The sequence below is a fragment of the Mustelus asterias genome, chromosome 5 (genome assembly GCF_964213995.1).
Source record: "Mustelus asterias chromosome 5, sMusAst1.hap1.1, whole genome shotgun sequence".
Lineage (NCBI taxonomy): Eukaryota > Metazoa > Chordata > Chondrichthyes > Carcharhiniformes > Triakidae > Mustelus > Mustelus asterias.
The window spans coordinates 83,918,829-83,941,209 of record NC_135805.1 but is presented as its reverse complement, the minus strand read 5'-3'; positions in this window follow the sequence as shown (position 1 = coordinate 83,941,209).

Genomic DNA, 22,381 nt, shown 5'->3' with positions numbered 1-22,381 from the left:
ACCAACATTATGGATGGATTTTAATTTATGAAATAGAGTGAAAAGAGTGACGGAAAGTCAGTTTTACATCTCTTACAAGTTTTATTCCTGAATACTTCAATGCCCATTTTCTACTATTGCACAAAGTCAAGATCTAACTCAATCAGGCGAATGGTTTCTATCGATTCTGCTATGGCTCTTTTATGCTTGGTGCCTTCACTGCTTCAGCACTAATTATGGAAAAGTCACCTTAATCATTTTCTTCCATTGTCTATTTTATACACTGACAATCTTCCATCACTACTCTGATATAAGCTGCTGAAAATACTGAGGAGGATAAAGGAATCCAAATTTCCATGGAGATTCTCATTCATCTAATACTTTTCTAATTATTTTGGATTCTTTTTACCCATGTAATTCTGCTGTAATTGGCCTACAACTGTTCTTAATTGATGAGACTCCAGCATCTTCCCACTGAAGCAGTTGATGGGTATTTTCACAATGAAATCTCGTTGACAATTGTTGATTTGTTCTCATCAAGGTCGAAGATAAAGTAATTGTTAACCACAAAAAAATTCTGCCATATTTCTTCATCTAAATGCATCAATTTCTGCTTGTCTTTCTGAGGAGATAGATACTTTGTGGAGGATTATGAGAACAGCTTCACATTGAAGAAATCTTTCAGGCTGCTACTGAACATTTGAAACAGAATAGAGTGAAATGCATCTCGAAGGCTTATATTTGAATGTCTATTCACTGTGAAAATTGAAGGCACTACAGATATTGAGAGCTAACGATTCATGCTAGGCATCAAGAAAATTGGGCCATAGGATTGAAAAATATCATGAGTTAACTCATTTGCTCTTAAATATATTGGGGTGGTACGGTGGTACAGTGGTCAGCACTGCTGCCTCACAGCGCCAGGAACCTGGGTTCAATTCCCGGCCTCGGGTCACTGTCTGTGTGGAGTTTGCACATTCTCCTCGTGTCTGTGTGGGTTTCCTCCGGGTGCTCCGGTTTCCTCCCACAGTCCAAAGATATGCGGGTTAGGTTGATTGGCCATGCTAAATTGACTCTAGTGTCAGGGGGATTAGCAGGGTAAATGTGTGGAGTTATGGGAATAGGGACTGGGTGGGATTGTGGTCAGTACAACCTCGATAGGCCGAATGACCTCCTTCTGTATTGTGGGGATTCTATGATTCTATGATATTTCTGACTAAATAGCAAGCTGATAAACTGTAATAGTTTATGGCTGGAGTGGAGATCATCTGTTGTCTGGATTCACTCTGGTTGTAACGGGTGAGCCTGGTGAAGCATTGTTGTGCTATTTACTTCGGGCAGGAGACCTGAAAATTCACCCCATGGTTTTGGCTGGGTCACCGCCATGATATTAAACATTAAAGACCCACGTTTTGCTAAAAGGAGTCTGAGCAATGCATGTGATTATTAATGTGCAAATCAGATGGCAACTTGTGGCGCAGAAGAGATGCCCTGTGAATTGTGAATTGCAACAGGTAGTTGGCTGATTTGAGATGTTCCACCATCAACTTCATGAAAATGGCATCTTCTGCTCAATATCACTGCGATTTTCATAAAGTGGCTGCATCTATGCATGAATTGCACAGGCTTGCTAATACCTACATCAAATTTTCATATTCATGCTAAGAAAACAAAACTGCCATTGGATCAGAATAGATGTTGATCCTGAAGTTTTGCACAGGTAAAATTTGAGAGCTTTTCTTTAAGGAGAGTATTGTGAAAACGTAAAGCAGCCTTCAGAAGATATGGTTAATTTTCTACCTCAAAGCCTTTTTAAAAATCTGTATATATCCTTGTTTCTAAGAACTGCTGTACCTGTATCTTCACATTATTTATCAGTCCAAAATGCATGTTCAGAACACCAGGTTTAAAGATTCCTTCATTAACTTGTTTCTATACAAGAGGATTAATTGGGGAAGTACTGATTGTCTTCCACGAATTGTAAAATTTCTCCGATGGGTTAATAGCAGACCACTGGAATTTCCTCAAAGCTGTTCCTACTCCAATGCCATAAGTATGTCAAAAATGCAGTGAAAACCGTGTTCACAAGCATGACGTTGCAGTAGCAGATCCTTGGAAATTTTGGGACTGATTTTTCTTTTGTTATGTATAGGATGGCGATACATTTGTCTTTCCGTTTCATTGTTTGAAAATAATTACTTCACGTCCATCTTTTCAAAAAAAGAAGATAAAAGTTGGCAAAGTCAGAAATCAGGTTTGCTGGAATGGTAAAGAACCCAATGTAGATAATGATGGATGTGGTTCGCAAACACAAAAATCAATACTGTTTGGATTGACAAATTACCCAATGTGGGTAACACACACTGTTAAGTATTAACGGACATGAGGACTTATGTTATGAGAGTTTTAACTGATATATTTATAATTTTTCTAACTTTGGAAATTATTCTTGAAGATTGAAATATAAGGGTCAGTTTTTGTGCAGTTAAAGCATGGTAGATGCTATATTAAAGTAAGTTTTAACTTATTCAAAGTAACACAGCCTAAAACTAGTACACAGGTTTACATTTGTATATAAACCTCACTGGTAAATCATCACAGATCCAAGCATGTTAAAATATTTCACAGCAACTCAGCATTATTGGAGTACTAATTATTATGAGGTTACACTCAATATCCAATACCTGTCACTGAGGTTATTTTCTGGTTAGGTTCCTTGGATACATGACAAGTTAATTGCTCTGAATAACGTACATTCAGGTACATTTGAAGTATTTCGTTGTATTACTGTTGAGTCATTATCTTTAATAACATAATTCTTTGACTTCATACAATCTTGTCTTTTGAAGTCAGTTGTAATTGAAACAGCAAATGTTGGAAATATTTTGGTTTGTTACCAGATGTTTTGGAGTTGTGCAAATTTGTTTTCCAACAAACTTCTTTTGAGTGCCTCATCTTCATCTGTAGTCAGTGTGCTTCATTTTGGTCATCCCCTTCTCGTCCTGCAACTGTTCATGGGTGCTGTTATACATATGTCATGCTTAGTTCTATTCTTAGTTTTACAAACACAGATATAATGAAGGGCAGGAAAAGACCCTCTGATCCATCCAGCCTGTTCCCACATAATTGTGCTATCTTGTAAACACTCCATCCCATCCAAAAAACATACGCTCTCTTGAAGAGGAAAAAACAACAGCTAAAACTGCAGGCTAATTTTGAGTAAAGAAAATTTCTGGGAAATTCCTTTTTGACCTACCTAGATGAATAAACCTAACCTGGGTCATCACTCTGACCCTGGGTTTTGTTACAAGAGATGATCTCCACTCCAGCCATGAACAGGTCCAACTGTCACAAGAAATCAGCACTGATCACGTAAGCCCGAAAAAAAACTGTTGCCTGACATTTAATCTAGATCTGGGGTGGGATTCTTCCAAAAGAATTCTAAGTGTCAAATTCGTGTAAAAACTGGATTAAATCCCGTTGTTTTTTTCAGCGGGATTTTCAAAATGAATTTCCCACACTCTGTGCACTGCAGAGTGCACCAATGTGAATATCATTAAAAATCAGTGGACGGGACCTATTCCCGTCGGAGAGTCCAGCAGTTTAGCGCTGAGCCGGCCACTGCGCATGCGCCAAAGTGTCAGTGCTGAAATCGGCACATGCACAGTTGTCCCGCACTGCCGGCTTCCCAATCGCTGCCCAGCTCGATTGCTGGCCAGCCCCGCGAACCCGTATCGCTGACACACGGACCCCCCATGCCCTGATTGCTGGGCCCCCGGACATGTCCAGGCAGCCTCAACCACCCCTCCAATCCACCTCGATCTCCACCATCTCCTCACCCCCCAGCAGTCCCAATTTCCCAATTTCCCCCCCTCTCCACCACGATGCCCTGCCTGAATGGTTAGCCTCACTCCCCCTGTCACTGATCCCACTGCAGAGTGGCAGCGCCACCTCCTAACCCCATCAATCTGCCCCCCCCACAGAGGTCCCACCCCTTTGGCACTGCCCGATGGCAGTGGGCAGTCCCAAGGTGCCCTCTGGGCATTGCCACTTTGCCCCTTGGGCAGCTCCAGGGGGCCAGGTTGGCACTGCCAAGTTGGCAATGCCCAGGGGGCACCCTTCTTACAACTGACATCCTGGGGGACTTCTATGGCTCCCTTCACTCTAACCTGGTGTTGTGAGACTTCTTACTGTCCCTTCACTCGAGCAGGGTCCGGCCGCCAGCTCCTCACAAGTGGGGAGCTATTGTAAACCCCGCTGGAGTGAAACACTACTGGCGGGAAGAGGGGAGGGGAAACGATGGCTCTAGACGACTCTAATCAGCATTTACTTAAATTAGGCAGCTCGGCGCTGATTTCTGGTGGAAATCCGGCATCTGGAGATGTGCAGAGGCTGTGGCGCCCAATGGGGAGCCTGCAAAACAGCCTCCGCTTGAGTCTCCCGGCCCACGATGCTACAAAAGCAGCGCAGCAGTCTGGGAAAATCACCCCCCCTTCCCCCCCACCCCTCCTCTGGTCTTACCCCATTAAAAATGTCAATCCTGGTCCTCCCTATTTAATTGAAATAAACTGTCAACCCAAACGTAAACTTCTCAAGAGCAACTAGCCAGAAAGGTCCAAATCCTCTAAATGGATAAAAAATACCATTCCCTATATTATTTTATAAACTTCAGTGATATCAACTCTAAGTCTATGCTTCCACAAAGTACAGATTTCCAACTCTCATGATAACTAAGGTGCTTTAAACCGGGAATTAATCTTTCGACCTACTTCCGGCCATCAGAAATATATCACAGACACTGTTTATAAAAAAACTTCATTTAGGCAGTTTTTAAAAATTTTCTAAAGTTGTCTTCTATTTTTTATTTTTAGAACAGCAGCTGAGCTAACATTTGTGCCTGCTGAAAGGGTGATCTGGTGTACTAAAACTTTGCCCGAGTAGGCAAATTCACAAAAGAGGAAGGGAGCAATCTTACCATTGTGCCCCGCTGGCCGATGGGAGGGGTGAGCTGGGAAGAGCGCATGAGAGCCGAGGAATCAGGTTCATGCATAATTTCTCGCCTCTCGTGATCTTACCGGCATCAGATACCCGACAAGTTCAGCCTCGCACCCATATCCAGCGCGTGTGCAGGTCTCTGCTGCTAAAGACCTGCACACGCACAAAGGCACCCTCTGCTGCTCTCAGCTAGCGTTCGGACAACTTAAACCCCACCCCCTTCCATTTACAGGTGAGAAACTGTGTCTGCTGTTTTTTTCATGCACTGAATGCATAAGATAGCAGATATGAACTCGTCCAAAAAACGGATCTGAAACTCTCACGTTTTCACACCTGTCCTGGACTTGGAATTTCTTTGGTAAGATTGCCCAAAGTGATGAATGGTGCAATTTTACTGTAGTATGAAAACATGAGGCCACCAGAGCACTGCCAGCTTCTGCAGGAGAGAGAAGAGGAGAGACAGACTCCATTCCCCACCCTGTAGGTACAGAAAGGACCTTCCTCCTCCAGCAGGACCCCCAGGTTCACATTTGAGAATATGTGCATCCTCTCACTCAGCCCCTGAGCCATCTTGCAACCTGTTGCTGTTGTGTGTCATCCAGGCCCTTTCACAACATCAAGTGGAAGTAGATGAGTGAAACTGACATATAAAAATTGTGCCTGGTCAGAATTTGTATGTTAAATCAGCATTTAGCACCTCCAGGCAGGTTCAAATTATGGTAATCAGCAATTTAGCCCAAAAATGCATGCTAAAATATGTCCTTCTGATAATGTCTAATTAGCACAGCATCCATTTAGCCCCTGTTCTTACCCTTTGACCAAAATAAATCTCTGTTTCTTTTCCTGGTGTTTTGTTTGCCAATAAATTTATTAACAATGCATTTATTGACTTGACTTCGATAAGCAATACTCACTGGAAGATTTGAAATAGGCAAAGGCTGTGCACAATTGATTTAATCCATTACAATAATTGGGAGTCACAGAGAGAATAATTTAACATTCTTTGTGTAATGTGTTGATAAGATTTAAAGTCAAGTGTGACTAGGAAATTAAACTTAGTTTCACATTTTTCAGATGTATTAATTTACAGTTAAGAACAAGCATGTTTTTACAGTTAATAGTCTTGTATTAGTGAAATTCTATACATACTATACTCGAGAAATTAATAAGTATCGTCAATGCTTAAGGATTGTTATTGGATTGTGATTAAGCTACAATAATTCAGTCAATATTTATGTGTAGTATGATATTCTGGAGATCAGTCTAAAAATAACAGTTAGCAGATTGTGCCTTTACCGACACCCGATTCAGGCGCGGGTCCGGTCGTGACGGAATCGGGCAGTGCAACGATTTAAATGCATTTGCATGCGTTTAAATTGATTTAATGAACTGCGCGCCCAACTCTACCGCCAAATCCCACTTTACCGTCTTCTGGTCCGATCCACGTCCGCGCTGTTACCGACCTGCAAAATAAAAGTCTGAAGTCGCTGCTGCAGCCTCCGAAGAGCGGGGTCAGAGACTGCAACGGCTCTCTGACCCAGGTCACCCTCTGGTCGGGGCGGGAGGGGGGTGGGAGGAGGAGAGGGGGTGTGACGTATCACCCCCCTGGGGAGGGGGGGGGGCGAGGGTGGGGAAGGGGTGTGACCGATCATCCCTTGGGGGGGGGGGGGGGAAGGAGGAGAGGAGGATTCCAGGCGCGGATCTATTTGACGCCTGGATCAGGCACTTAGACTCAAAATGGTAAAATTCTCCCCTAAGTGCCTGATCCAGGCGTCAAATAGATCCGCGCCTGGAATCCTCTTTCCAGCGCGCCCATACACGTTTTGCCGGCTCCGGTCCGATCCGCACTGTGTGCGGGGCTTAGCGCTGGCGGACCGATCGGAGCTCTGAACTGCGCATGCGCAGTTCGAAAGAAATCTGACAGAGCGCGCCCGGGCTCGAAAAAAAAAGCAGAAAGAGCGGCTCTCTGACGTCTCATCCTCTGGTCGGGAGGGGGGGGGGGGGGGTTGGAGGGGGTGTGACATATCATCCCCTGGGGGGTGAAAGGGGAGGGGGTGGGGGTGTGACAGATCATCCCCTGGGGGGGGGGGAGGAGAGGGGGTGTGACGTCTCATCCTCTGGTCGGGGGGGTTCCGCTGCCTGTCTGCGGCCGATCCCTCCTGGCACCATCACTGGTACACTACCAGCCACAGCCATCTCTCCCGTTCTCTCGCACCTGCAGGGAAGAGTAATCTGTGGCTGGTAGTGTACCAGTGATGGTGCCAGGAGGGATTGGCCGCAGACAGGCAGCGGAACCCCCCGACCAGAGGATGAGACGTCACACCCTCCCCCCCCCCCCAGGGGATGAGACATCACACCCCCTCTCCTCCCACCACCCCGCCCCCAGGGGATGAGGCGTCACACCCCCTCTCCTGCCACCCCCCTCCCGCCCCAACCAGAGGATGACCTGGGTCAGGGAGCCGTTGCAGTCTCTGATCCCGCTCTTCGGAAGCTGCAGCGACGATTTCAGACTTTTACTTTGCAGGTCGGTTACAGCGCGGACGCGGATCGGGCCAGAAGACGGTAAAGTGGGATTTGGCGGTAGGGTTGGGCGCGCGGTTCATTAAGTAGATTTAAATGCATGCAAATGCATTTAAATCGTCGCGCCGCCCGATTCAGGCATGGGCCGGACCCGCGCCTGAATCGGGTGTCGGTAAAGGCGCGATCTGCTCAGATACGGGTGCAGATCGCGTTAAAGGCCCGATGCCCAACTTTACCGCGATTTCACGCCTGTTTTCGGGCACGAAGCTTTGGTAAAATCAGGCCATTAGACTCAAAATGGTAAAATTCCCCCCCTGATCTTTATTCTTCCTTTATTGTATGGAAGAACTTCAGGATTGATTCTTTATCAGATACTCCTATATCTAGGAACAATCAATTGGTGTTAGACTTATGCTGCCACACCTACATCTTTAAAAAAGTTTTTCCTCATATCCCCTAAACCCCCTGCCCCTCACCTTGAAGTTGAATTATAATACAGAACTGATTCAGAATGTTTAAAGTTTAAAGGTTACTTAGGACCGCAAGAAGCTGGCGGCACGGTGGCACAGTGGTTAGCACTGCTGCCTCACAGCTCCAGGGACCTGGGTTCGATTCCCGGCTTGGGTCACTGTCTGTGTGGAGTTTGCACATTCTCCTCGTGTCTGCGTGGGTTTCCTCTGGGTGCTCCGGTTTCCTCCCACAGTCCAAAGATGTGCAGATTAGGTTGATTGGCCATGCTAAATTGACCCTTAGTGTCCTGAGATGCGTAGGTTAGAGGGATTAGTGGGTAAATATGTAGGGATATGGGGATAGGGCCTGGGTGGGATTGTGGTCGGTGCAGACTCGATTGGCCAAATGGCCTCTTTCTGCACTGTAGAAATTCTATGATTCTATGAAGTTAACATTGACTGGTGATGTCAGGGTTTAGCTTCTTTGGAAATGCAGACACATCAACGCCACAAGCAGCTATGTTTTTTTTATGATTTCCAGTATCAGGTTAGTTCTGCTCATGTCCCAAATGCTTCCCTGAGGAGGTCAAACATCTCCACTGCATCAAGGGAGATTCTGTTATGCAGCTGGATGAGGTGAACCCAAAACAAATGTGCTGGTTGTGTGGACGGTGATCCTGGGTAACTGCTGGCAGTGCGTCAACTGGTGCCTTCCAGCACAAACCCTACCCAAGTGCAGAGCTCAGTGGGAAGTCAACTCATTTGCAAGGATCAACCGAAGGCTGTATCCCTGTAGCACACCACTGAAACACCTCCTCTGTGAAATCTTTTGTTCAGTTTTATTCTTTTTTTTCTGTTAAAACAGACACTTCGAAAGGAAGGAAAAGAAAGTCATTCATTTTGTTTGCAAAGCATGTGAATGTTTATGTGTCAGTGGCTGTGGTCTCACCTTTCTTTTCTGAGATGCATGGTATTTGGTTTAAACTGTTAGTTGGAATTAAATTGTAATTGTTGAGGTTGATTGATTAACCCGTTACATTTTGAAAACTCGGCCTTCCTTGGTGAAGGTGGTGGTGAATTGTGTGAGAATCTCTACTTCTGGATATGAGATGATTGTGCAAATAATTGGTGTTTTTGAATTGCTGATCGATTTTCGTGGATTCAGTGATTTGAAGTAACTCTGATTGTTTCGCTATGTTGATTCTCCTGAAAATGTATGGCCAGAGAAGAGAAGAAAAGGAGGGAGTAGGATAGCAGCCTGAAGACATAGAAACATACAGTGCAGAAGAGGCTCTTCGGCCCATCGAGCCTGCACCGACACCGATTTTCAAGTTTGCTGACGACACCACCGTATTTGGACAGATCTCAAACAATGACGAGACAGAGTACAGGAATGAGATGGAGAATCTGGTGAACCGGTGCGGCAACAATAATCTCTCCCTCAATGTCAACAAAACGAAGGAGATTGTCATTGACTTCAGGAAGCGTAAAGGAGAACATGCCTCTGTCTACATCAATGGGGACGAACTAGAAAGGGTCGAGAACTTCAAGGTTTTAGGTGTCCAGTTCACCAACAACCTGTCCTGGTCCCCCCATGCCGACACTATAGTTAAGAAAGCCTCTACTTTCTCAGAAGACTAAGGAAATTTGCCATGTCAGCTACAACTCTCACCAACTTTTACAAATGCACCATAGAAAGCATTCTTTCTGGTTGTATCACAGCTTGGTATGGCTCCTGTTCTGCCCAGGACCTACAAATGTTTGTGAATGTAGCCCAATCCATCATGCAAACCAGCCTCCCATCCATTGACTTTGTCTACACTTCCCGTTGCCTTGGCAAAGCTGCCAGCATAATTAAGTATCCCACGCATCCTGGACATTGTCTCTTCCACCTTCTTTCGTCGGGAAAAGATACAAAATCCGCGTACCAACTGACCCAAGAACAGCTTCTTCCCTGCTGCTGTCAGACTTTTGAATGGACTTACCTTGCATTAAATTGATCTTTCTCTGCACACTAGCTATGACTGTAACACTACATTCTGCACTCTCTCGTTTCCTTCTCTATGAATGGTATGCTTTGCCTGTATAGCACGCAAGAAACAATACTTTTCACTGCATGTTAATACATGTGACAATAAATCAAATTAAATCAAAACAGGTCAAAAGATTAGAAACATCTGAACTCCCACCTAATCCCATCTGCCAGTACTTGGTCCATATCCTTGAATGTTATGATGTGCCAAATGCTCATCTAGGTACTTTTTAAAAGTTGTGAGGCAACCTGCCTCCATCACTCTCCCAGGCAGCGCATTCTAGACTGTCACCACCCTCTGGGTAAAAAAGGATTTCCTCATATCCCCTAAACCCCCTGCCTCTCACCTTGAAGTTGAATTATAATACAGAATTGTTTCAGAGTGTTTTAAGTTTTAGGGTTACTTAAGACCGCAAGAAGCTGGCAAAAGTTAACATTGATTGACAATGTCTGGGTTTGGCTACTTTGGAAATATGGACACATCAGCTCCACAAGCAGCTTTTTTTTTATGATTCCCAGTATCAGGTTAGTTCTGCTCAGATTCTAAAAGCTTCCCAGAGGAGTCAATCATTCCCACTGCCTCAAGAGAGGTTTTGGCTTGTGTGGTGGACCTCAGTTGTGCCTTTGTCCTATATGGACCACTGTTGTGTGTGCTTGTCATACCTGGACACATCCCCTTCCAGTTTGGTTCCTCCCCTCGGCACCTAGTATAAAGGTGGCTGTCTCCTCCCCCTTGTTCAGTCCAGGTTGGTTATTTGTTGGGATCTGCTCCTGATTCTGTTGTGAATAAAAGCCTACACTTGTATTGGCACACCGGTAGTCTTTCGCCTTATTGATAGCGCATCAATTTTATTCACAACAGTTGACCAGCATGGAGCAGTTTCTAAAACCTGACAAGTTAGCATTAGACCCTCAAGAGGTTGGAGCCTCTGATAAATTCGATCATTGGCTGGACTGCTTCGAAGCATTCGTCGACACCGCTACGGCCATCGACACCGACGACGCTAACCTCCACATGCTCCGCGCCCAGGTAAGCGAAGCCGTCTATGGAATCTTCCAGGAAGCTGCTACTTACGCGGACGCTATCGAACTCCTAAAAGGGCAGTTCCGATAGAGCCCTTACGTGGTTTACGCCAGACATCTCCAAACTACCCGCAAGCAGCAGCCAGGAGAATCGTGCGCCCAATTTCTGCGCACCCTGCGGGTCCGAGCTCGAGCTTGTGACTGTAAGGCTGTTACAGCAGCTCAGAACACGGAGGACCTGATCCGCGACGCCTACGTTGCGGGCATTGAGTCTACATACATCCGGCAGCACCTGCTGGAACAGGATGACCTAGATCTCCGAAGAACAGCCACGATGGCTGAAATGTTAGAAGCAGCCTCTCACAATCTTGGGTCTTACCTTGCATCCCGTTCTACCGACGGCTCCACCACGACGGCTGTTCCGGCGGGGCCCAAATGTTACTTTTGCGGCCTACCCAAGCACCCTCGGTGTCGCTGCCCGGCGAAGGACGCGATTTGCTCCGGATGCGCTAAGCTCGGCCACTTCGCTAAAATCTGCCGGGCAAAGCCGCTTCCGAAGCCTCGTGGCGCCACGTGTGGTCCGCGGGCGCAGCCATCTTTAATGCAGGCGGCGGCTGCATGCGAATCGCCATCTTTGATGCAGTCACCAGAAGCGCGGGAATCACCATCTTTGAGACTGGCATCAAGACGCGCTGAGCAGGAAGCTTTATCCGTGACGTCATCAGACGGCGATGAAGACGGATTCTTCTTTGATTCGACGGTGGCATCAATTTGCCTGGACCAGTCGCAGCCTCATCAACTCTCCAAGTCAATAATGGAGATCAAGGTAAATGGTCATGCAGAAAACTGCCTATTCGACTGTGGGAGCACAGAAAGTTTTATACACCCTCGCACAGTGCGTCAATATACCCTTCCCGTGCGACCCTGGAGCCAGACCATCTCCATGGCCTCGAATTCCCACTCAGTGGAGGTCCTCGGGTGCTGCTTGGTGACGCTGACGGTACAGGGCACAGTCTACGAGCGTTTTCGGCTCCTCGTGCTGCCGCGACTCTAACTCTGCTGGGGTTAGATTTCCTCAGCGATCATAGGAGTGTCACCCTGCAGTATGATGGCCCTTATCCCCCGCTCTCCGTCTGCAAGGCGCCGTCACTGCAGCGCCCCTCGCGCACCACCTACAGTCTCTCGACCCTCAAGATCACCCCCCCTCCTTATTTGATAACCTCACCCCGCATTGTAGGCCTATAGCCACCAAGAGTAGGTGCTATAGTGCAGATGACTGGGCCTTCATTCGGTCCGAGGTACAAAGTTTGCTCAGGGAAGGGATTATCCAGGCCAGCACCAGCCCCTGGAGGGCGCAAGTGATCGTAGTTAAATCGGGGGAGAAACATCGCATGGTGATTGACTACAACCAGACCATAAATAGGTATACCCAACTAGATGCGTATCCTCTTCCCCGTATCGTGGACATAGTCAACCGCATCGCGCACGATAGGGTTTTCTCTACGATCGATTCAAAATCGGCTTACCACCAGCTCCCTATCCGCTCGGAGGATCACCCATATACTGCCTTTGAGGCGGATGGCCGCCTCTATCAGTTCCTCCGAGTCCCCTTTGGTGTCACCAATGGGGTCTCAGTCTTCCAGCGGGCCATGGATCAAATGGTAGACCAGCACGGGCTACGGGCCACTTTCCCGTATCTGGATAACGTCACCATCTGCGGCCATGACCTGCAGGATCATGATGCCAACCTACAAAAATTCCTTCGTACGGCCACTCTCCTGAACCTCACATATAATGAGGCGAAGTGTGTTTTCCGGACACGCCGCCTCGCCATCCTTGGGTACGTGATAGAAAATGGTGTCCTTGGCCCCGACCCAGCCCGTATGCGTCCCCTTGTGCAGCTTCCCCTTCCTACTACCCTCAAAGCACTGAGGAGATGCCTGGGCTTCTTCTCCTATTATGCCCAGTGGGTTCCCCGTTACGCGGATAAAGCCCATCCGCTCCTAAAATCGACCTCTTTACCCCTGGCGGAGGAGGCCCGTCGGGCCTTCGACGATATCAAAGCGGACATCGCGAAGGCCGCGATGCATGCTGTGGATGAATCCATCCCATTCCAAGTGGAAAGTGATGCGTCTGACTTTGCCCTAGCCGCCACCCTTAACCAGAGGGGCCGTCCAGTGGCCTTCTTTTCCCGGACCTTACAAGGCCCTGAGATTTGACACTCCTCGGTCGAGAAGGAGGCCCAGGCCATCGTGGAAGCTGTCCGGCACTGGCGCCATTATCTTGCGGGCCAACGATTCACCTTAATTCCAGACCAGCGGTCAGTTGCCTTCCTGTTTAACATCCGGCAAAAGGGCAAGATTAAGAATGACAAGATCTTGCGATGGAGGATTGAGCTCTCCACCTACAGGTATGACATCATGTACCGACCCGGGAAGCTCAATGAGCCCCCAGATGCCCTGTCCCGTGGATCATGTGCCAGTGCCCAACTAGACCAGCTACAGTCCCTCCATAACGACCTCTGTCACCCGGGTGTCACCAGATTTTTCCATTTTGTCAAGTCCTGTAACCTGCCCTACTCCCTCGAGGAAGTCCGGACGATTACCAGGCAATGCAGGGTCTGCGCTGAGTGCAAACCGCAGTTCTACCGGCCAGGTAGGGCGCACCTTGTAAAGGCCACTCGCGCGTTTGAGCGCCTTAGCATTGATTTTAAAGGCCCCCTCCCCTCCTCTAACCACAATGTTTATTTCCTGAATATCATTGATTAATACTCACGTTTCCCTTTTGCCTTCCCCTGCTCGGACATGACCACGGCTACAGTGATTCGGACCCTGAACAAGCTCTTCACCCTGTTCGGCTTCCCAGCCTATGTTCATAGCGATCGTGGGTCCTCTTTCATGAGTGACGAGCTGAGGCAGTACCTGCTCGCCAAAGGCGTTGCCTCCAGCCGCACCACTAGCTATAACCCCAGGGGCAATGGTCAAGTAGAGCGGGAGAACGCAACCGTCTGGAAGGCTGTTCTATTAGCGCTACGGTCTTGGGGCCTTCCAGTCAGCCGTTGGCAAGACGTCCTTCCGGACGTATTCCATTCCATTAGGTCACTCTTGTGCACAGCGACCAATACGACCCCTCACGAGCAGATGTTTTCGTTCCCCAAGAAGTCCTCCTCGGGTACTTCGCTCCCGGATTGGCTGATGTCCCCGGGGCCCGTCCTGCTTCGGAAGCATGTCCAGACCCATAATGCAAATCCCTTGGTCGAGGAGGTCCAATTGCTCCACACTAATCCTCAATACGCTTACGTAGCGTACCCTGATGGGCGGGAGGACACGGTTTCTGTCCGTGACTTGGCACCCGCGGGTGCCCCTGAGGTCACCACGTCCTTCCGCCCCATGGTCCCTGGTGTTGTCCATTTGGAGATTGCTGCGCCTCTTCCTCCCTCAGTCCCTGTCCCCAATGTAGTGCGCCCAGAGCCTGTTGCGGCCCCCCACCCCCTAGCTCCGGTTCCCACTGTTCCCCATATGCCACCAGGGCCACTGCTCACTCCTCTCGCCCCTGTGTACAGCTCGCTTGAGTCGCCGGAGCCGTCGCCACGCAGTACCCGACGACTGGACGGGACGACGGATCGGTCTGCTTCACACCACCTGGCGCCTTCTCTCGACGCTCACTGTACGGAGCCTGGGCCGACATCGCTCCCTGCTCGGACGACTCTGCGACCTGCACTACGACGATCACGACGGCGGATCAAGCCACCGGTTCGTCTGGACTTGTAATATTGTTTCTGCTTCACCCCCGTGTTGTTTTTTTTTAAAGGAAGGGGTGAATGTGGTGGACCTCAGTTGTGCCTTTGTCCTATATGGACCACCGTTGTGTGTGTTTGTCATACCTGGACACATCCCCTTCCAGTTTGGTTCCTCCCCTCAGCACCTAGTATAAAGGTGGCTGTCTCCTCCCCCTTGTTCAGTCCAGGTTGGTTATTTGTTGGGATCTGCTCCTGATTCTGTTGTGAATAAAAGCCTACACTTATATTGGCACACCGGTAGTCTTTCGCCTTATTGATAGCCCATCAGCTTGTGACCGAACAAAATGGAGTTTGCACATTCTGAAAAACATGTCTGAAGAGAAGAAGAAGAGAAGGGCGGCACGGTAGCACAGTGGTTAGCACTGCTGCTTCACAGCTCCAGGGTCCTGGGTTCGATTCCTGGCTCGGGTCACTGTCTGTGTGGAGTTTGCACATTCTCCTCGTGTCTGCGTGGGTTTCCTCCGGGTGCTCTGGTTTCCTCCCACAGTCCAAAGATGTGCGGGTTAGGTTGATTGGCCAGGTTAGAAATTGCCCCTTAGAGTCCTGAGATGCGTAGGTTAGAGGGATTAGCAGGTAAAATATGTAGGGGTAGGGCATGGGTGGGATTGTGGTTGGTGCAGACTCGATGGGCCGAATGGCCTCCTTCTGCACTGTAGGGTTTCTATGATTCTATGAGTTCTGCTTTTAGTTCACCAAGCAACATTTTTGTTTTGAAAATTTGCCTGAGATTTCACAGGATTGTTTAGTATTATCTTGGGATCCATTGCTGTCAATTCCAATTCTGTTTCTACACCTAGTGGTGCCTTTTATCTGTTTCCATAGCTGGTAATTCCTGGAAATGATTGCTACTCTCTCACCAGAGGCTAAAAGCTGGAGAGGCGCCACTCTACATCAAATGTAGCTGACCAGAAGTCTCTCCCGCTCTTACCGCCAGCCGTTGGCATGTTTGAAAGGATTCACAAGTTGACATACTCAACCTGTTTGGCCACGTTATGAACCCACCTTCTTTGGGCATTTAGTCCTGCGGTGGGAGCTTAGAGCTTCTGGCTCAGAGGCAGAGATGCTAGCCACTGCGCCACAAGATCTTCTTCCAATGGTGTCGGGACAGTTTTATTAAGTTCAAAATAAATGGATCTGAGATTTTATTGGCAAGTTACACATAATTTGCATCCTTGTTATATGGGTTTGTTGTTACTAATTATCAGACAAAGCTATACACACATTCGGAAATTGGATCTTATTCTTCTAATCCATCTCTTCCAATTGTGGAGTGTGATAGTTTACAATTCTATTGATGCAAAGTAATCACAGACTACCATTTGTTAAAATAGCATCCTGAAAATCAATTTACAGCAATCTGACATTGATTCTAATCCAGTTGCTATTTGGAAAAATGGAGCACAAGGTGGATTCAACAGTTAAATGATTCTTGTGGACATTAACCATCAAACAGCTAAAATTGAGAGCATCACATGTCAGCCGGTGGGAGTTATTATTCAGATGGAACCCAACAGCTGCTGGTGTGATGGGCATGATGATATTGTCTGGTCTTATACTGGCCCAGTTTCAGTGAACTGTGCTGATAATTATGATTTACTGCAGAAAGAATCATTGGGGAGTTCACAGATTGTGCGTCCCCCTCATTTCCTGCTAACATTTTGTTGTGCCATTGATAATGTCATTAGAAGGCAACTTTGGTACATTAATTAAGTCCCCACCTAGCTTTGCAATCTTGCTGAGATTTCAACTTGATGAAGCATGGTTGTTGTATTACTGTCTCCCTAAACAAAACACTGGGAGGAAACATTAAAAGAAAGAGAAATCAAAGTTTCAACATTTTGAAAATAATTTTTCTGTGCAGTTGACTCAGAATATCAAAATGAGCACAAAATGATTATACTGCAAAATATAACAATATTTTATAATTTTGTGAACAAAATAGAAAACAATGTGAATGAATAGTCCTGTGTTTAATTTTGAATATCAAGATGAAAGTCATGGCAAATTATGGGGCAGATTCTATGATCCCACCATGCCCAGTGCACAGAGCAGCAACTCCACACGATTTTGATGGCTGGGCATCATTAGCACACTGTCAGCACGCTGCAGACAGATAACAAGGAAACCTGGGGCAGCTCAAGAATTCCAGGCTACTGAAGTACTGGGTGAGCAACCAGCATCTGGTCCCAAGTAAAGGTGGGTCTGAGCAAGGGAGAGGCCGTTTTTAAAAGTGAGGGTGGCTAGTCCAGGTGCAACAGTAGTCCAGGTTGCATTTTGTGCAACCCAGAGGAACACCATTGTTACTCGCCACACCACAAAAATAAATAAAAATCAAAAATAAAAGCAAAAGTTGCTGCAAATGTGCAGCAGGTTAATGAGTACCTGAAAGAAAGTGATAGACTAACATCAGATTTTCACCTTAAAATAATTAACATTGCGCCTTTCTGACAATTCTTCATATTTCTGATTTGTTTATTTATACATCTTCATCTTGCTTTGTGTGTGTATGTATACATGTGCATATTTGGTTAATTTTGAGGCAATTATGATTTTAAGAACGTTTCATTGAAAGGGTTAATAGTCACACCAGTTTAAAAATCACACAGGCTGAAAAACAAAGCTCTTCTTATAAGAGCCTTCAGACAGACACCAAGGCCATTAGTCTGGCAATGCTCATAAATCAGACATCTGTAACTGGAAAATGGGAGTGATCCACAGATATAGAAACAAGCTGTACTATGAAGTTTTCACCTGATTGGATATTATAATGAATCAAACGTAAAATAATTGTGATTGGTTTATGCTAATTAGTTGTAATTGATTTTGAAAACTATAATTGCCTTTATATCTTGGAATGCTCCACTCTGGTTAGCTATAGGGATGTGCGCTGTCACTTTCCAGCGTCCTTCCTATAGCTTGCATTAAAACAGCTGTTTAAGAGAACTGTCTGACTTGTCTCGTTACTCGAAGGATAACGTTTTGATCAATTAAAAGGCTGACATCAAAGCCCGCAACATTCATCATCGTACTGTGCGTTTATGCTATTAATTTAATATATCGTATTGAAAGAGAAATTAAATGAACAAGACTACAGCAAAAGCTGTTTCTAATCATTTATTTTGGATATGAGTGCACACATTGCATTTGATAAACAGCTCTCAAATAATTTGAAAATGAGGGAGTAAGGGAAAAAAAACCCCTCCACCTTACAGACTTGCTGCAATAGACAACAGTTACACAAAGGACATTTTCTCACCCTGCCTGCAATCGTAGTTAAAGCCACTCATGGGGCAGGGTGAAATTTCCCTGACATAACATCTATCCGAGCCTGTGGTATGGAAGGCAATGTTAAATGGCTGGAAAGAGCAAGGTACTAAGGTTTAATGAAACAATTAACTGGCCATTAAGGAAAGAGATAAAGAATAAAACAAAGCCCACTGTAATTTCTGGTAATAGCAATTAGTATTACAAGTTTATTCGTGCGATTCATCAACAACATTAAGTCAATTTATAAATGCTGAATGACAGGGAATATAAAAGCAAGGAGGGTATTTAATCTAATTGATGACTGTGGAACAGGAAGATATGCCGACAAATTAATAAAACCTTAAGCAAGAATGGTATTTAAAAGAAATCTGTTTGTCTCACACAATTTGGGATTTGTAAAGGAGGGACTTTACAAATATGCTTATTAAGTCCTGTTGGACTGAACTAAATATGTTATTAAGTGCAGGCTATAAGGATCTGGATTAACCAATTATTCAAAGAACACAACAGCTGCTGTGTTCCTGGGATCATACACTGGAATGGAATGTATCACGACTGAATGCTAATGAATTGCAATAACTCTAGGAACTGTCTAGGAACTGGATTCCCTGGCGGGCAGGACGGGAGAATTCCCCCACGGGCATCCCATTTTCATATCATTTCTATCTTTGGTTTATCAATACCCCTAGGAGATTAAATAAGATGAGTATCATTTGTTACCAACGGTAATTAACTTGGTAATTAACTGTAATCCAGGAAAGAAGACAGATATCTCTCTCCGTTAGAGAGAGACAATTAGTTATATAGATACAGGGGCATCACTTCACATCAAGCACTGGGCAAGACAAGGAGGCAGACCTACATGAAGTTAGAACAGACAGGTTACACTTTTCACATTGTAACTATCATATTTGTGCACTTTTTCAATATATGTACATATACTTGCACGTGACGTAGTATGTATTTCTACACACAAAATTCAAAATGAATGTTAACATTATGAAGGATGTTCTTACCAGTGAACAGGGAAGGTGGCATGCTGAGGTACACATCACATGACATCATCAGGAGCAAGAGTATGGACATATTTGTGAGGTATCAGAAGGCTTCTTCCTTTAATGATGTGTCACGCATCAGTGTCCAAAGGCTCAAGCACTGAGATGGTCCTTGTGTCTTTCATTGTTCATCCATGTTTAAATTTAAGGGACGCTCAATGAGAAAGATCCACGAACAGTTGCAGGTCAGCAGGTGAATCTCATGCATGAGTGCTGAGTGCAGGCAGTCAGCCACACAGCAGTGTTATACATTGATCAGGGTGGAAGCATCACATGTCGAAGGAATATTGAGAAAATCCAGGCCTACCTTCATAGATGATCACACAGACATTGATGAAGCAGCTGAAGATGATTGGACCTAGGACTCTACGTTGAGGAACTCCTGGAGTGATGTCCTGGAACTGAGATGATTGACCTCCAACAACCAAAACAATGTTGTTTTGTGCCAGGTATGACACCAACTTGCAGAGTTTTCCCCATGATTCTCATTGACTCCAGTTTTGCTAGGCCTTCTTGATGCCATACTTGATCAAATGGGGCTTGAGGTCAAGGACAGTCACTCTCACCTAGTTTTCCTAGTATCATAGCCATGTGGGCACTCTACCCATTTGCCTTAGTGACAGCACTAATTATCAAGCAGATTTTACATTAATGAGAGTATAGCTTGAATATCTAAGTGTTAAATCTGCAACAAACTGTTTAATCACTGAAGTGTAGTTTCTAGCAGGTTCCATTCTAGCTAGGTACGCCTGAGTAATGGAATTGCTTGTATACTGAGTGTTCTGCCTCCTACTGAAGTGCAAAATCCATTGGAAATAATGACGTTACCATAGCAAATCAACTTATAAAGGTTAATTACCCATTTCATGGATGGGATGATGTGATTCTTACAAGTGGTTGCTCAGATAGCCTTAGAAATTATTGTTCCAAAGGTACGGCCTGTGGACCTTATCATTCACATCTCATTCTATTGAGCAATAATTCAATGCTTTCCTATGGCTTTCACTCAGTTTTGCGGTGATCAAGGATTACCACAAATTGAACAATATCACAGGCAAAGCAATTGATCTGAATTTGAGCTCATAGTCAGTAGATTTAGAATGCAAATTAAATGTTTATTTTATTAGACAGTTAGCAAGATATACACTATTTTGCATTTTGTGAGTATTCTACATTGAGTTTAGTTCTGGGAATAGTCTTTTTTCAATAATAAATTCACGATACAAATTAAAAGTTAGAAATAATAATCAAAATATATAATAAAAATCATGATTCATGACTGCCTGTGCCCATGTAGATCAAGGTGGACAACATACATATTTGGTGTGGCAACCGCACCTTACTGATTTAGCATAGAGCTGAGTGGGTCTCAATTGCTGCCCGTACTGCAAACCTGGCAATAGCTTCAGCACCCTGGCTGTTTAAAGATTACAGCCAATCTGCTCTTCTTAAAGGCAGAGTGCATGTTAACAGGAAACTGCATAAAAATGTTGCTACAGTGTGAATTCTACAAGTAAACACCGGGCAGACAGAGGATTCCATAGTGATGGATGCAGATAGTGGTTCAGGTGAGCAGGAGGAGAAACGTCATAAGGAGACTCTCAAGGACCATCCTTAGAAGGGAGTGGGTGTCAGTGACCAGCAAGATTGACTCCCAGAATCTAGACCCAAGACCTGGCAGTGATCGTATCAAGCAAAAAAGTCAATGTCAATAAATGTGTCTTCACAAGATACCTCCTGCCTACCACAACTCAAACCTCTCAAGATGCTCAACATATTATACTTTCTTCACTCACCCAGCAGTGCTCCCTGGCACTCTGGACTTGAGGCCAACCTTTACTTCACTTTCACACACCTTCCTACTGACCTCGCATTGACCTCTTACTGCCTTCACACACCTCCAGCTAGTCAGCTATGGAAAGCGCATTGCTGCACAACCACTAACCTTTGTCCTCACTCCCTTATGCATGACAAGGTGGCACGAACCAGAAGGGGAAAAGGAGGCTTCCACCCCTAAGCCTTACAGAGGAAATGGCTCCTAGCATCATATAGATGGCTGCAACAAGAACTGTAGCATTGGGTGTTACTGAGAACATTAAGGATGATGAAATGTTCTTGTCTTATGTCTTAACTCCCAGTTTATCTTCATCCTGCTTTCTGATGAATAAGCTGCTGAACGTGACCTCTTGTTTTCCACTCCATCCTCTTCCCTCAAACCAGCCTTCTCCTTCTGAGTTCCGAGTTTCAGACATCCAAGAACTGTCGCCTGCCCAGCCACTGGAGCCCCAGGAGGAGGAGAGGGAGTAACATAACAGTACTGGTCAGTGCCGGATTTAGACTTGGTGAGGCCCTAAGCTATATAAAGCTTGGAGGCCCCTTGTTAAAAAGTTACACCAAAAGGTCTCACAAAGGTACGTACCAAAACAGGACCTTGGGTCGCCACAAAAAAAATGAAAACATAATTATGCCTTTTAATTATTCAATAGCAAGGTATTTAAAGTAAAAAATACAAATTATTTTCAAATGAATGCATTTACTGATTACATATTTATCATTTGGCTGGCTTGATCTCTCTCATAGATTTTGATAATTTTGGTAATTTTTTGATTGCTCTTCAAGCTGGTGCATTCTTTTTCTTTACTGGTATCCGCTCTTAAATGTTCTCTTCATTGTAAACCTTCTGAAATTTTGTGAGGCCCCTGCGGATTGTGAGGCCCTAAATTGTAGCTTGTTTAGCTTATGCCTAAATCCTGCACTGGTACTGGTGAAGAGGCACTGTCACATGCTCTACTTTCTTGTTGTTCGGCAGACCCAGTGGCAGTGCCATTGCTTCCCCAGACCGAATGCAGTTTTGGTGAGAACAGGTCACCTACTCCTCTGCTCTCCTAGTAAGAATGTGGCAAGTCCAACATTACCAAATATGGCAATCTTCCCCAGAAAATCTAGCAAGAGAACAAAATGCAACCAACTTGGAATGGGAAAGGTTCCAGAAAAATTACCTTACCTGCAAATAGGTTTCTTGGTCCTTTAAATAAAATTTTATTTTGCAGCTTTCTTAATGCTTCATGCTTGTTTGCAGAGTAAACAACAAAGAGAATGCCTGCACTCGTGATGCCAAGACCTCACATTTGTTCGATATGTGTGCAGCCAGTGGACTATGGTGATGTCAGGATAAAGGCCATTTAAGGTCTTCTGGTGTACTCAGGGACTGTCAATGCATGCACCCTGCTTATCCAGCAAGGCTCTGCAGGAAGCAGCCAGA